General features: G+C 28.4%; 1 protein-coding gene across 5 annotated transcripts in view; it reads left to right on the forward strand.

Moving 5' to 3' along the window:
• The window catches only part of LOC124950368, a 57,178-nt gene that overhangs the window by 24,071 nt on the left and 17,681 nt on the right, over positions 1 to 15,426 (forward strand). Inside the window, exons 1-2 of one of the 5 annotated variants that reach the window (XM_047496946.1) lie at positions 5,077 to 5,123; positions 6,834 to 6,988. The exons of 2 other annotated variants lie outside the window; for them this stretch is intronic. The gene's annotated coding sequence lies outside the window, so the exon portion shown is untranslated. Of the gene's footprint in view, positions 1 to 5,076; positions 5,124 to 6,833; positions 6,989 to 15,110; positions 15,287 to 15,426 lie in introns of those variants that run through there. 2 more of the 5 variants (XM_047496947.1, XM_047496948.1) reach the window with 2 other exon arrangements.

A 15,426-nucleotide genomic window follows, 5' to 3' on the forward strand; every position in this document is an offset into this window, starting at 1 on the left:
ATATTTTTTTTTTTTTTTAAAGTAAAAACGTAAAATAATTTTTCTAGTTCGTTTCATGTCTGTGTAAACAAGGAAATATATGAACGATCGAAGAATATGAATGTTTGAGCGAAATTCTTCGACCATGACCTTTACCATGACTAATATGTGGTTTGACCTAAAATGAGAGTTGGTATCGTTGATATCGAATTGGAAAAAAGAAAAATGTATGCACAGTTCGAACGCATTTTATTTCATATTTTACTTTCACAATGTATCGAATTCTCATTTTCATAAATTGATCTCAAATGAAATTTGAATCCTTTCGAAAGAAACCTCATGGTTACTTGTGTGAACTATAATCAACGAAGACGATATCCGTGATGTTTTGCGGAGGTTCAAGGACAGGAAGAGGAGACGAGCCGATACAAACTGAGACGAGTCGATTCGTTTCCTCTTCTTTTCTATAACAAAAGACAATTAAAGTCGTGACGCGAGTGTCAAGGAAACACGCTTCAACGATTTCGGTCGATTTCACTATTACTCTCTCAAACGATTTATCCTTTCTATAGATCTCCGATATAATTCTAATGAGCTGGCTTAGAAAATTATTCATTTTCCTTTGTTGTTTATATCCTACTTCTAATCCAAATGAATCATACTTTTATTTGTCCTTTATCCTTTATTGTGATATTTCTCGAATTAAAATTATATTGCAACTATGGAAAGTTTTATATTGTTTAATTTATTAGTAAATACAATTTGCTTTACACACATACACACACACACACACAGAGTATATTTATTATATATACTACACTACTCTTCTATGTATCTTATATTTGTTTTATATATATACACTGCTTGTATATTTTTACTGTAGTATATTTATTATACATAATACTAAATGTATACATATATATATATATATATATATATATATATATATATATATGAATTAATGTATATATGTAAATCTTTTTTATATAATAATATATATATATATATATATATATATATATATACCATGATAAATATATCTACTACTAATATATATGACATCGACCCTAAAAACAAAAATTAAACAAACGTCGTTTATTTCTTTAGCTAACAAAAAATATGGAAAAAAGATCAACGCCTCTCGATCATTTTGAAGAGAAGGACAACGATCTTGATTTTCTTACGGTGTCACGGGACAAGATGTTCCTTTATTGTAACTGGAGCAGACGGTATAGAAAGTGGTCTTGATTTTTTGTATCCCGGTCGAAGTAGACCTGCTTTACGCTTCCATTGCAATACACACGGTTTTTCGATCGGGAGACATCGTTAACGATCGGTCGATCGATTGATCGATCGATCGATCAATCGATCGTAAAATTTATCATGTATTTCATTCATTAAAAATCGTATCAAATTATTTAGAAAATTATATTTCATACAGTTAGATGAATTTTATTGAAATATAGTTCAGCTTCATTTTTCTTTTTGTTTTTTTTTCTTTTTTTTTTCTTTTTTTTTTTTTAAGAAGGCATGAGGATTTCATGAAAATGAAGATTTTGTACGATCATTATGCATTAAACGATAACTTCATTGTTGACACATTAAAATGACAATTCGTTGATTTATTACGATGATTTTATGATAAAATGATCGTTTTATTATTTTTTATTAGTATCGAAGTGATTAATATGCGTTATTAAAAAAATAAAATAAAGATATTTAGCAATCCGAGTTCGTTCAATGTCCGTCTGCAATTTGCGCAAATAAAATACTGTGTATTATCGATTGTGGATTAGCATACAGTCGGCCTACAGTCATATCTACATATAGAAGAGACATAGATACATAAATTCGATAAGTTGTTTTTAGAATTCTAAAGCTTTTTACATCTTGCTTATAGACTTTATAAATAGAGAAATGATGGCTACTTGTAATACCAGATGCCCTCGGAAAGAGCACACATATTACATTTTTATGATCCACGAAATCAGTTTTATTATTTTTATCGATCTTGTCGTTCATGGTAACAAGTAATAATACAGAATAGTTTAGGTGTATAATTGAAACTATTGTGATAATTCTATAAATAATAATAATAGCAATGAATATATGAGCCTAACAATTTCTAAGCTAGTATTTTTTAAGATTTGAAAAACAAAGGTTAGTTAAAAAAAAAGTCTCGAGAAAGAGTAATTAATTTTTTTCTTTTTCTTTGACCCGTCCTGTATTATTATTTTAATAAGTATAGTTAAGACGTAACAGATTTATTTTTTATTTATTAGTATTTTTTATTCTTTTTCTTTTATTATATTTTAGTAAATCTTGTTTTGTTGTTCGAACGAACAAACAAAAATGTTCTCTTTTTTTAAAATGTCCTAATAAAATATTAATTTGAAATTACGAGGGGATTGAAAATCTTAGATATTTATCTTAAAAAAAAAAAAAGAAAAAAAAAAAGAAAGAAGAAATGGTCAGAGAAAAAGTTAAGAATTTTATAAGAGAACTACATCGTCCTTGTCATCGTCGTCGGCGTTATCATCCCACGTCCCAGAACGACCAGCTAGCTTATTGTGTACGACACGGAATGTAATGACACAAATTTAAATGACTACGGTTTACTCGTAGGCGGTCGTAAGAGATTGCAATTAGGATCTCCAGAGGGAGATAGAAAGAAAGAGAAAGAGATAGATAGATAGATAGATAGAGAAAGAGAGAGAGAGAGAGAGAGAGAGAGAGAGAGAGAGAGAGAGATTCGTGATAGTAAACGCGATAGCTTCTTCGTCTCGTGAGAAACTTTCGAACTGCGGTGCTTCTTTACTTTTCTTCTTTCTTTCTTGAGAAGAAAAAGAAGAAAAAGAAGAAAAAGAAGAACAGGCTAGTCAAGCAACAAGGTGGTTTGCCGCGAAATTATTCATTCACCAAGAAAAAAGGGAGAGAGAGAGAGAGAGAGAGAGAGAGAGAGAGAGAGAGAGAGAGAGAGAGAGGGAGTAAGAGAGATATCTCATAAACTCCTTTTATCACGAAAATGCGCTCTATGGTAGAAACGTGCCTCGCGATAATGTGCTTTGGCAAATTGAATAAACGAAGAGACTCCTCGAACTCTGCCTCTTAATCGAGCTAAATGTATACTCTGTGATTCAACTTCGAATTACACCTAATCCTAACTAATCTTTGGATATCTACACACTTGGAAAATGAAGCAATTCGAAAATTTACACTAGTAGCTATTATGTACACAATTTCATGTTAGTGTCCTTATGTGTGTGTGTGTGTGTATAGTACATATGATGCAATATATTAAGTTTTAAATTTCGAAATTATTTTTGTACCTTTCGTATTCTTCTTCTTTTTCTTTTTCTTTTTTTTTTTTTTCGTAAAACTCTGTTGAATGAATTTTGTTAATTACAATTTTTTATATTATATTTTGAAAGATTTTATGGACGGATAATATCAGAGATACGTAAGTTTACGAAACCATATATATGGTAAATTTTTTTAACATCTCGTTTTGACAGGACAAGATTAAAATTAGATTTTTGTACGATAATATTTCATAAAATTCATTATATTGTTATGTATTATATTGTAAATAATCTTTTCAATTTATTAGTGTCAAATTTATCAGTTTTGATAGGAACTTGAAATCTAAGAATAATAAATAATTTGCTTGTGGAATAAAGTCGTGAAGTAATTTTATTTAATGTGAAACGTATCTCAATAATGTTGATAGTAAATTTCAATATGATTAGATTGAAAGTGACATTTTCTATAATGGTAATATTACATAGAATTTATTAATGTATATAATCGTAAACGATCTTGTCGATGTAGTGTTATCTTCTTACGAGTTTTGTTTCGAACTTAAATTATTGTTCGATTGAAAAATTTGTCATTGGCTAGAATCATAATAATTTTAATTCACAAGAAAATATGTTTACTTCGTTGACAACTTATTTCCATATGATTAGATATTAGAAATGGACTTTTGTACGACGATATTTTATAAAAAAAAAAATCATAAATGATCATAATGATTTGTCTCAATGCATTGGAATCTATTTGCTAGTGTTAGTTCATATTTGAAGTGAAAGATGAAACCAGGAATAGAGAAACAAAAAAAAAAGGAAAAAGAAAAAAGAAAACAGAGAAAGAAAGAAGGAGAGTGGATAGGAAAGTTCGAACTTCCCAAATGAGAAACGCATAGAGGTATAGAAAATATTCTTCTAGTTCTCATAGCGCACTTATTCGTGCATCTAGATCGTGGAGAAACTTTTTCCGAGTCGTCCGTTTCTCGTTATAGTACTTACGTGTTTCTAACTGGAGACAAATTACGAAAGCGATATGTATGTACTTACTTACGTCATAGAAGTAAGTACTTACGTCGATTTATTTCATTCGATAAAATCAGACGGATTTAAAAATTATTTAATTCGAAGTTAAAAGAAAGTGAACATCATTGGTATATTTTTCTTTTCTTTTCTTTTTTTTTTTTTTTTTTTAAACTTCTCAAACATATTTTTGTTCGTTTAAAAAATCTATCATATTATAATATAATATATATTATATAATACTATTATCTATAATATAATATGATATAATATATAATACAAGAATTCAAATAGATCGACAATATATATACAAATATTTATCAATTATAATCGATTGTAATTATTAAATATTCATATTTTCCTTTATACATTTATTTATTTATTTATTTATTCTTTCTTTTCTTTTTTCTTTTTTTTCTTTTTTTTTTTTTTTTCAATGCAATCACAAAATCATTGTTTTATTATGCGTCATCACGTCGGTCGCTGAAAAGAATTCTCGTTCCTTTTTATTTGTTTTTTCTTTACCTTTTCTTTGCTCTTTTTTTTTTCTTTTTTTTTTTTTTTCTTTTCCAAGTGACTTCTTCAAGAGACTTTTGAGAATCAGGTGCGCGAGAAAAAGAATTTCGTCGGTGGTCGACCCGATTGTTGAGTACCACCTTTTACTCGTATAACAGTGTGTGTAGAGTTGCCTTTATGTCTGTCCTGCCTCTGCCTTTGCTGTTGCTGTTGCTGTTGCCGTTGCTGTTGCCGTTGCTGCTACTGCTCCACATGAAAGCGCCCGGCGAAAGTTTCGCAGAGTCAATGGCCTGCCAACGGGTACGTCGGCTACGATGCTCGTTACACGAGTATCTCCGTTATGCTCGATTTTTTTTCTCTCTTTCTCTATCTTTCTCTTTTCTCTCTCCCCTCTCCCTTTCTCTCTCTCTCTCTCTCTCTCTCTCTCTCTCTCTCTATCTCTCATACTCTATCTTTTTTTATTATTTATATTACGCCCACGGACGCGTATCGAGAAAGGTATTGCTCCTCTCTTATTTTCTTTCTTTCTTTCTTTATTTCTTTCTTATCGAGAAAATCGTTTCATCTCTTTTTTTTCTCTCTCTCTCTTTTTCTATCTTCTCGCTTTTTCTTTTTTTTTTTTCTTTTTCTATTTTTTTTTTTTTTCTTTTCTCCCCTTTTAGAAATCGCAGATAATCTTTTTCTTCTCTCACCTGGATAATAAATTTAATTGTAATTTCTATAAAATATATGTATTACCTTATTAGAAAAGTACAAGGTATATGTGTATAAAGTGTTAGAAAAAAAAAAAAAAAAAAAAAAAAGAAAAAAAAGAAATGGTTGTACTCGTATATACATGGAGGAAAATATGTTTCGATTAAAATTACTTACGATGTAGATATTTGTTTTTATTCTGCATTTTATTTTATTTTATTATTTTATATCTTTTTTTCTTTTTTTTTTTTCCTTTTTTCTTTTAATAAGATTTCACACTCCACGATAGTTATTTATTTATTTTTGTTTTCATTTATTCATTCATTCCTTTGATTTTTTTTTTTTTTCTTTTTTCTTTTTTTTCCTTCATTTATTTTCTCTCCTCTTTTCTCTCTCTTTTTTTTTCTTTTTCTTTTCTCTCTCTCTCTCTCTCTCTCTCTCTTTTTTTTCTTTTTGGCAATACAATGAATAAGTTATTTGAAGTTCGTAAGGATATGCATTTGTATGCAAAATTTGATAGTGATCGTCGATTCTCAGCCAAGATAAACAAACCATTAGAATAGAGTAAACAAAGAGAGAGAGAGAGAGAGAGAGAGAGAGAGAGAGAGAGAGAAAGAGCGAGAGAGAGAGAGAGAGAGAAATATATAGATAGATAAGAAAGAAAAACGGTACTTCGTTCGAATTTGAATTTTAAGATTACCGATTTAGTTGTAGCGGTAAAGGGAAAAAAACATGAATTGAGATTTATTCTCAGGAATATACAGTAAGTTGGACTCCGAGTAAAACTTTTGCATACAATCGTGAGACGTTACGGTGTCGCGTCATGCTCCATTTCCCCTCTAACTCCCTCCCTCTCTTTCTCTTTCTCTCACTCACTCTCTCTCTCTCTCTCTCTCTCTCTCTCTCTCTCTCTCTCTCTCTTTCTCTCTAAACCGTCTCTCCTTTCTTCTACGATGCATCCATGTTTTCTCTTCTTTCCCTTTCTCATCATCTTATTCTTTTCTCACCGCAAAATCCACCGTAATAAACGAGACGCGGCTGGTAGCTTCGATGCAAACTGTGTTGTTTCCTATTTACTGCGTCATCGTTATTTTCCTTTTTCTTTTCCCTTTATTTTTTTACTTTTATCTTAATACTTTTTATCCATTTTATTCTTATCTTTTCGTTTTCATATTTTTTCTTTTTTCTTTTTTTTTTATTTGTTTGTTTGTTTCTCTCTCTCTCTCTCTCTCTCTCTCTCTCTCCTACTCTTAGATGACCCAACTTCTTTTCCCGTTATGATTCTCTTCTCTTTTTTTTTTATTTTCAATCGTACAGTTGGCAAAACCACTTTCCTCGCGTTCGTTTTGTTCCTCGATTAGCTCATGCCGAGTGTGAAGGAGGCGGAGGTGGAAATGGAAGTGGAAGTGGAAGTGGAAGTGGAGGTGGAGGACAATCGTAGGATTTCAAGAGTGTGGGCGGCTTTGATCAAAGTAAGGGAAAGTCTGCTCCTCGTAAGACACAAAGAAAAAGTCTTCTTCCTCTCTCTCTCTCTCTCTCTCTCTCTCTCTCTCTCTCGCTCTCGCTCGCTCGCTCGCTCTCTCTCGCTCTGTGTTTTCATGTTTCATCACGTGCCTTTTCATCATTCCTTTTTGTTGTTTCTCTTGTTTTTTTTCTTACATTCGTCTCTTTTTTCTCGTTAAGATCCATCTTCCTTTCGTCAATATTTGAAGAACGAAAAGGAGAGTATTCATCGAATTAAAGAGCATTCGTTTACATTGTAAACATACATAAATGTTTTCAATTTTGTTTACACATCTTTTATTATTCATTTCTTTCTTCTTCTTTTTTTTCCATGTGAAAAAAGTAAAAAAGAAAACAACGTTCATATTTCTTCTTTTCTCTTCGTAAATTTTTAACGTGAATTCGTGAAGAAGTACGATTGTTAAAAAAAGAAAAAAAAAAAAAATACTTAATTTAGGTTACATCTAAATGAGGATATTTATTACCTACCGTGAGAATATTTTTTTTATTTTTTATATGCACGTACATCGAAATTTTTAAAAGAATTGAAAGAAATTGCTATCTTATAGATATATAAGATATTATATATAATTTATGATATATATATATATATATATATATATATATATATATATATAAAAAGATTTTTAATTGAATTTTTTGAAAATTTGTAATATCTTCGAAAATAACATTGAATTGATAACAGTTAGGATAATTAATGAGGAGAAAGGATGTTTTATGTTGCTGCCACGATTTTTCGTAGTATTAACTCTTCGCATCGTTAATTCCGATTAATCCTTTCGCTTTTATTCGTTAACAGCCTTGTGCGATATCTCGTAATCGACCTTTTATTATCTTAGCTCTTTGTCTACATTAACGAATTCATGTCTATTATTAGATAGATCGAGATAAATGATCGATCATATATATTAAGATATTAGATTAACCATTCGTGACTTTTCTAAAATTTATTAATACATCGTCGATACCGAGCGATACGAGCGATAATTATTCTCTTTATAGGAATTTATTATGAAATAAATTTCATAATGTGCCCCTGAAAATATCCATGTATAATTAATGATTCTAATCTTATTCGTCTAATTATGATTGAAGGTTGATCATATAATTTAATTAACGTATGAACGAAATATAATATGAATTGAAAATTTTTAGATGATTTTTACAAATCGATTACACATTTTTCAATTTTTTAAAGCGAATTTCGTTTTTTTTTTTTTTTTTTTTTTTTTACTCCCATCCTATATATAACACGTGCACGATCGAAAAAAAAAAAGTATGATATAGATTTTCGATTTTTTCATTCTAAATCATACATAAAAACGTGATATCTAATTATCTAAAAGACAATATATATATAAATAATTGTTTTTCTAATATCATATCCAAAATAATTAATATCTATTAATACGATTGTACTCGTTATTTAGGTATTATATCTTTATGCAATGGAGATAAATAAGATAACAAGATTTGGCAATCGTTTTATAAAAATATTAATTACAATTGATATTGTAATTAATATTTCAAATTTATCAATATGATCGTTAAGAGACATTTACGATTTAATGATTTTTAATGGTTATATTTTGTGAAAACAATTGTTTCTTTTTTCCATTATTAGATTTACGAATAATAGATCCTAATATTTCATGTAATATTAATTATTATAATATAATGACGTTATTAGCAGTCTTATTTAATCATTTATTTATTTATTTTTGTTTTTCTTTTTTTATATATATTCATATATTTATTATTATTTATAATGTGTTATTGGTATTATAAAAATGTAAAAGAAAAGTATTACTTTATTTTTTCTTATTCAAGGTCTATTCTAAGTCACATCTATTTCTGTATCAACAAAGTAAACACTTCAACCATTCAGTTTATTTTTCTTTTTATTTGTAAGTACGGTAGTACTTACCCTATCGTTAGGAATGTATAAAAAATAAAAAGAGGTTAAGAAAAAAGATAATGAAAGAGAGAAACGCATTGAAACGTGACACATAATTTACATATTTCCTTGCAAAGTCTATATGCGATTTTTAAAAGACAAGTCACGTTTGAGGTCACCCCGAATTTCGCGTTGTTTCTTTTGCGTCTTGTCTTTGAGTCCATTGAATTATCGATCTATTACGCGCTTTTTTATTTCTTTTTCTTAATAATTAAAAAAGGAAAAAAAAAAAGAAAAAAAAGTTTTAATAATTAAAAAAAAAAAAAAAGGAAAAGTAAAAGCCACTTCACTCTTGAGATTAATGAAATATTTTTTTCTTTTTTATTTTGTGTGTAAGTGTGTATATGCAATACCGGATTCTGAATAAAAATAGAAAGAGGGAGAAGAATAATCATCGACTATATTATTATCCACTGACTCGTTCATCATCGGTTGTTACGATCCACGTGTGATTGACTCGCAAGAAGAATTCATAATGACGTCTATACTCGAACTACAAATGACTTTCATCCTTATTTTGGTCCTCTCACGCATTTGCAACACCATATTATTATTTAAAAGTCGTCATACATTTAAGGAAACATTTAATTTAAAAAGCAATTCGAGATAAATTCATTCAATAAAGAAAAGTATGAATTAATTGGTTATAATTATTTCCTTATTTATATTACCTTTATACGTGCATAAATTTTCATTTTTAATTTATTTTATTATTTAAATAATCGATGCCTTTGACTGAATGTTTCAATAAAAGTTCAAAAGAATGTTTTAATTTGTGAAATAAAATGTATGTGTATATAGGTATACATTATATATATATTTATTATGTTATTAATTTTATTGTATCATAAAAAGTTACGATAATAATAAATTATATATGTATAATATATTACAATAATATTAATATATATATATATATAAATATTGTTATAAAATATATTATATATATTATATTATTATATTATATTTTGATAACAATATTATGCGTATATATATATATATATATATATATATATATATATATACATACATACATATTTATATTTCTTGAAATGAGCATGTATCGATTAATATATGCATAGTTACGTAATAAAAAAAATATCTACATGTAATATGACCTTCGTAACGAATCGGTTGTTTGACCTTGTATATGAGTGTACTAGACTTTCATAGTAAATTTAAATTTGTAATTTAAAGATCTCTTGATATCTTTTTTTTTTTTTTTGTTTTTTTTTTGTTTTTTTTTTTTTTAATAACGAATTAAGAAGAATCAATGGAAATATATTATGCGCATAACATCTTCATTTACAGATACGTTTTCTTCCCAAAATTACATTCATTTTCATAAAGCAAAAGGACATCGAAATTTTGAATGATCTTTGGATCTTTGCAAAGTATAGCGAAGATTCGATGATTATCAGTCAGTTCATTTTCACATTTATTCGTCATCATCAATCGTAATCGAAATCTCGTTATCACGCGTATCTTACTTATCGATAACAACGCGTGATTATTCGACCGCCTGTGATCCAACCAACGAATCGTCTAGGATATTTCATATTAGATCCATCATCGATCAAAGTCTTTCCTATAATCGTTCGAATAATATATAATTTATTTTTTCATTATTATAATATGGTTATAAATATCCTAACATATTTCATGGAAAAACACGTATATGTATAAAAAGAAGGGTCGGGGCGGGGGAAAGAAGAAAAAAAATAAATAATTACATGAGAGTTAAAGTTACTTATGTAAAAAATAGTTATATACAAAAAAGACAAATTGGCTCGTCCATTAATTTTATATTTTTTATATGATATACATGTAATGCATATATATATATATATATATATATATATATATATATATATAAATATATATATCTGAGAATACATAGGCGTTTTCACCAGGAAATACATTTCTGCTTAGAAAGAGGACGGATGTGAAGATGTAATTAGCAATAAACGTTACTTACATATATATATATGTGTGTGTGTGTGCGTGCGTGCGTATGTGTATATGTCGTATAGAATGTTTTTTTGCGAACAGTGCCGTACCATGTCATGACATTACCACCTGACAAGAGAGTTCCTCTTCGTCGTTGTCGGAGGACACTCGACTCGTTCCTTCGAGCAGTAATCACGCTAATAATTCTCTATACGACCGAAGGTACATACTATGTGCATCCCCCATCTTGAAATAATTAACGAGAACGATGCTCCCGGATGCTATCGGATAACCGCTATAAAATTAATAGTCATGCTTTTGATTTTTTTTTCTTTTCTTTGTTTTTTTTTATTTTTTTTTTTTGCATTTTCTTTTCTTTTTTTCTTTTTTTTGTTCTTTGATCGATTAATCACTAACGAGCATAAAGGTCATTTTATATTCGACATCGATGTACTCTAATTTACTTACCGCCATAATAATAATTAATTGCGACTCTAAGTGTCTTCATATATAATATCTAATTAAATAATTTAATTTTCCTTTTTTCTACGATATGTTTTTTGATTTTAGTGTGAATGAAAAAAAAAAAAAAGAAAAAATAGGTAAAGTTTAAGGATCAATTTAATATATATAGGATGTTCTATAAGTTCATAAAATCAAGTACTCTTTTTCAATACCTTTTATGCTAATTTTATTTTACAGATTGTAAAACTACATTCCTAGAAACTTTGTTAAAAAAAAGAAAGAAAGAAAGTTTAAAAAAAAGAAAAGAAAATTAAGAAAAAGAAATAATTGATTGAAGTGATGATACGATCATTTAAAAACTTTTGTTGTTTTCAGAATGATTATTATCTTCATTAATATTTCGAAATATCATATAAACGAACAAAATAAATGTACATTCTTATCCAATAAGAAATGTCAATGGAAAGACATTTTATTCGATGAAGATTATACAGAACGAAAGCGCATGCAATCACAAAGAAGATTGTAATGATTTTATCGAGAGGGAAAAAAAAAGAAAAGAAAAAAAAATAATAATCATATAAAAGATAAATACTTCCGAGGAGCGTTTATTAATAGACACAAGCTAAAATATTTATTTTACTTGCAATTAATAAATTATTTTATTTCTAAATCTAATAAAAGGATCATCGTCCATCAACACTGTTGATGGACGATGAAAAAAAAAAGAAGAAAAAGGAAAAAAAAATAACGTGACTCGTGCCATTTCTTATCGAAGTAATTATGAAATCAAATATCTATATGGTAAGATTATCTTAGATGATAACGGCCGATATCGTACTAATACATAGGTAGATACATAAATATAGGTAGACATATTCGATGATTCTTTTTACATTGTTTTTTCTTTCGTTTTTTTTTTTTTCTTTCCTTTTTTTTTCGACAGATTGAGAGCTGGACGGTAATTATTTATGCTAAACGCTTCATAGAACTCAGGATTATCCTTTAATGTAAATGAACGAAATAACTATAACGAGATAAATTGCCGCGAGGCGAATCTTCGAGAACGATGAAGTTTTTCTTGTTTTCTTTTTTTCCTGCTCCCTTTTTTCTTTCTTTTTTTCTTTTTTAAGTTGCAGGAATATCTCTTCTCGATAAGAGGTCATTACTATTCAATCAACCGGTCTCTCCCACATATTAGCATTATTATTGATCATCATTATTTTCATCATTATTATCGTTATCACGATCGCCATTTGTATTATACAGAATGTTCAGACAGTTTTAATAATTATTTTTCCAAAACGAGATTAATGCGCAATGATCGATTTGTTGAAAAATTGAAAATTACAAGAAATAAAAAGAAAAAAAAAAAAGAAAAATAATCGAAGAAACTTTTGGAATTGGATCATCATTTTATCATTATTATACTTATATATATATATATATATATATATATATATATATATATATATATAACATACAGGATGATCATACAATTTTAATAATTATTTCAACAAAAGAGATAGATACGAGTGATCGATTTATTGAAAAAAGAAAAGAAAAAAAGGAAAAAATAAAAAAATAAAGAAAGAAATAATCGAAGAAAAATTTATAATTCCTATTCAGACGAAATACGAAAGTATTTCGAAAATCGATCGATGAATTACCACCAAGTTTGTTTTTTAATTATATATTGTAAAATCATTCGGTGATTCTCTTTCGCTCTCTCTCTCTCTCTCTCTCTCTCTCTCTCTCTCTCTCTCTGTCTCTCTCTCTCTCTCTTTTATCCTTGTAAACTATCTTACGTTAGGTAAGAATAGTGTAGCTGAAAGGGAAGGATAGAAGGGAAGAGGAGGAGATTGCATCGTCGCAAGAAGATGATAAACGATCGACGCGTGGAATTCGCTTCGTGGACGGCTTCTCTGAGGGTCTCTCGTGATTAAAGAAAATAAAAGATTAAACAAAAGAAAAAAAAGCAAAGAGATAGAAAGAGAAAGAGATGAGAAAAAGGAAGATGGCGAACACCGAACACAGTGTAAGTTTTACACCCATACGAGGTCAAGTGAGTTAGTTCCTACGAGTTACATATACTATACTCGTCCACTCTCTTGTATTTTTGCGAGTAGTACAACTGAATTCACCCTTTGTAACGACTGTCATGGCTGCGACATGCAACTACATGCGTCACACAGAATCATCATGCCTTCCCTTCTTTCTTTCTTGCTTTCTTTCTTTCTTTCTTTCTTTCTTTTTTCTTTTTATTTTGTTTTTTTTCTTTTTATTTCGTTTTCTTTCTTTCTCTTTTTTTCTTTTAGAACGACGAGAGTAATCGCGGCGGTACTCCCGTCGAAGAACATATGTTGTCGTTGCATTGTATTCTGTAACGCCTGAAAATAATCTCGAGCTCTTCTGCTCGAGCACGTCCTGTATACATATATGTATATTGTGTATGCATTTTATTTTATTTATTTCTTTTTTTTTTTCTTCTACCATCTCTCTTTTTCTCTTATTTTCGTTTTACCCGTCTCCTAGTTTTCAATTTTAATTATTTCAAAAATAATAATGTGGATTTTAATTATTATTTAAAAAAACAATAGAATTTGTCAAGTATTTTGTTCGAATTGATATGGAAGAAGTTTGTAAAATATTTGTAAAATATTTGTAAAATAATTGTATGATTTATTTTTATATTAGTAATTTTTATATTAAATGAAAAGAGGATAATTAATAAATTAAGGAAAAAAAGATTTAAAAAAAAAAAGAAAATATTCAAGTAAAATAGATACCAAGGAAAAAGAATAGAATGATATCGACGACTTATGAATTATCCAAAATATACAATTTTCTTTTTCCTCATTGATATTACGTCATTTAACCATACGCATATACGATTATTAAAATTACTGATGTTCTCCAATTTAATACGAATCCAATGATTATAAATATAGAATCGATTAGATCTATAATTATCATACATAAAGATGCAATTATTTTCGAACATGCAAGGTAATAATGACTAAAAAGGAAAATCATTTATTTGTTGTATTTGCAAAAAAATCATCATTTTATTCAAACTAATACGTAGGTACACACACACATATATATATCAACTGATGCGATTATTACGAACGTATTTGAATAATTCATGTTCGAAAAAGAAAAAGAGGAAGAAAAAGCTACTTTAAAATTTTTCAAGAATCCCATTATCCTTTATCCTTGTCATACAATTCTTCTGAGAATTATATGTGTGATTTATCAATTCTTTAATATTTAAAATTTTTAATTTTATATAAAAAGATGTACGAATCAACTTGTTACGAAATACATAGAAATAATACATGTATCGTCATATTAAATCTTAAATAATATACAATTTCTTTTTATTCCAAAAGAGAACTTTTAATCATTGCAATAAAGATTAAGTTTTATATATATGTATATATATATATATATATATATATATATATATATATGTGTGTGTGAAATCGAAGTACAGTAATATTTTTCAAAATTTTCATTGATCTCAACTCTTTGGCAACATCTTTTGAATTACACACTGACTAGACTTCCTCTGGAAACCGTAATTTCCGTCGGGATAAGAAGCACTAGAACTTGTGATAGAAAGAAAAAGAGAGGGGGAGGGAGAGAGAGAGAGAGAGAGAGAGTGAGAGAAAAAGAGAAAAAGAGAGAGGGAGAGAATGAGTCAGATCGTACGATTAGTTCGGTTAAGTCACGAACGTAAGACGGGATTGCTTGTTTGAAACTCGAACGTGTTAAATTCGTGCTCAGTTGCGATCGATGGAAGTATTGCAAAATCGTTAAAAGGATCGAAGACGAGAAAGGATTTACGTGGTACTTATATTAAAGTGAGGTAAATGTTTCTTGGCTTATATAAATCTCGTGAAGAATTCGTGATTTATTGATATGTTTATTGCATGGTACACGTGAAATAGATAATTTATTTTACTTCTGTATAAAAGAGAAAAGAAAAAGAAATATATATATATATAT

Source organism: Vespa velutina, chromosome 7, assembly GCF_912470025.1.
Source record: "Vespa velutina chromosome 7, iVesVel2.1, whole genome shotgun sequence".
Taxonomy (NCBI): Eukaryota; Metazoa; Arthropoda; class Insecta; order Hymenoptera; family Vespidae; genus Vespa; species Vespa velutina.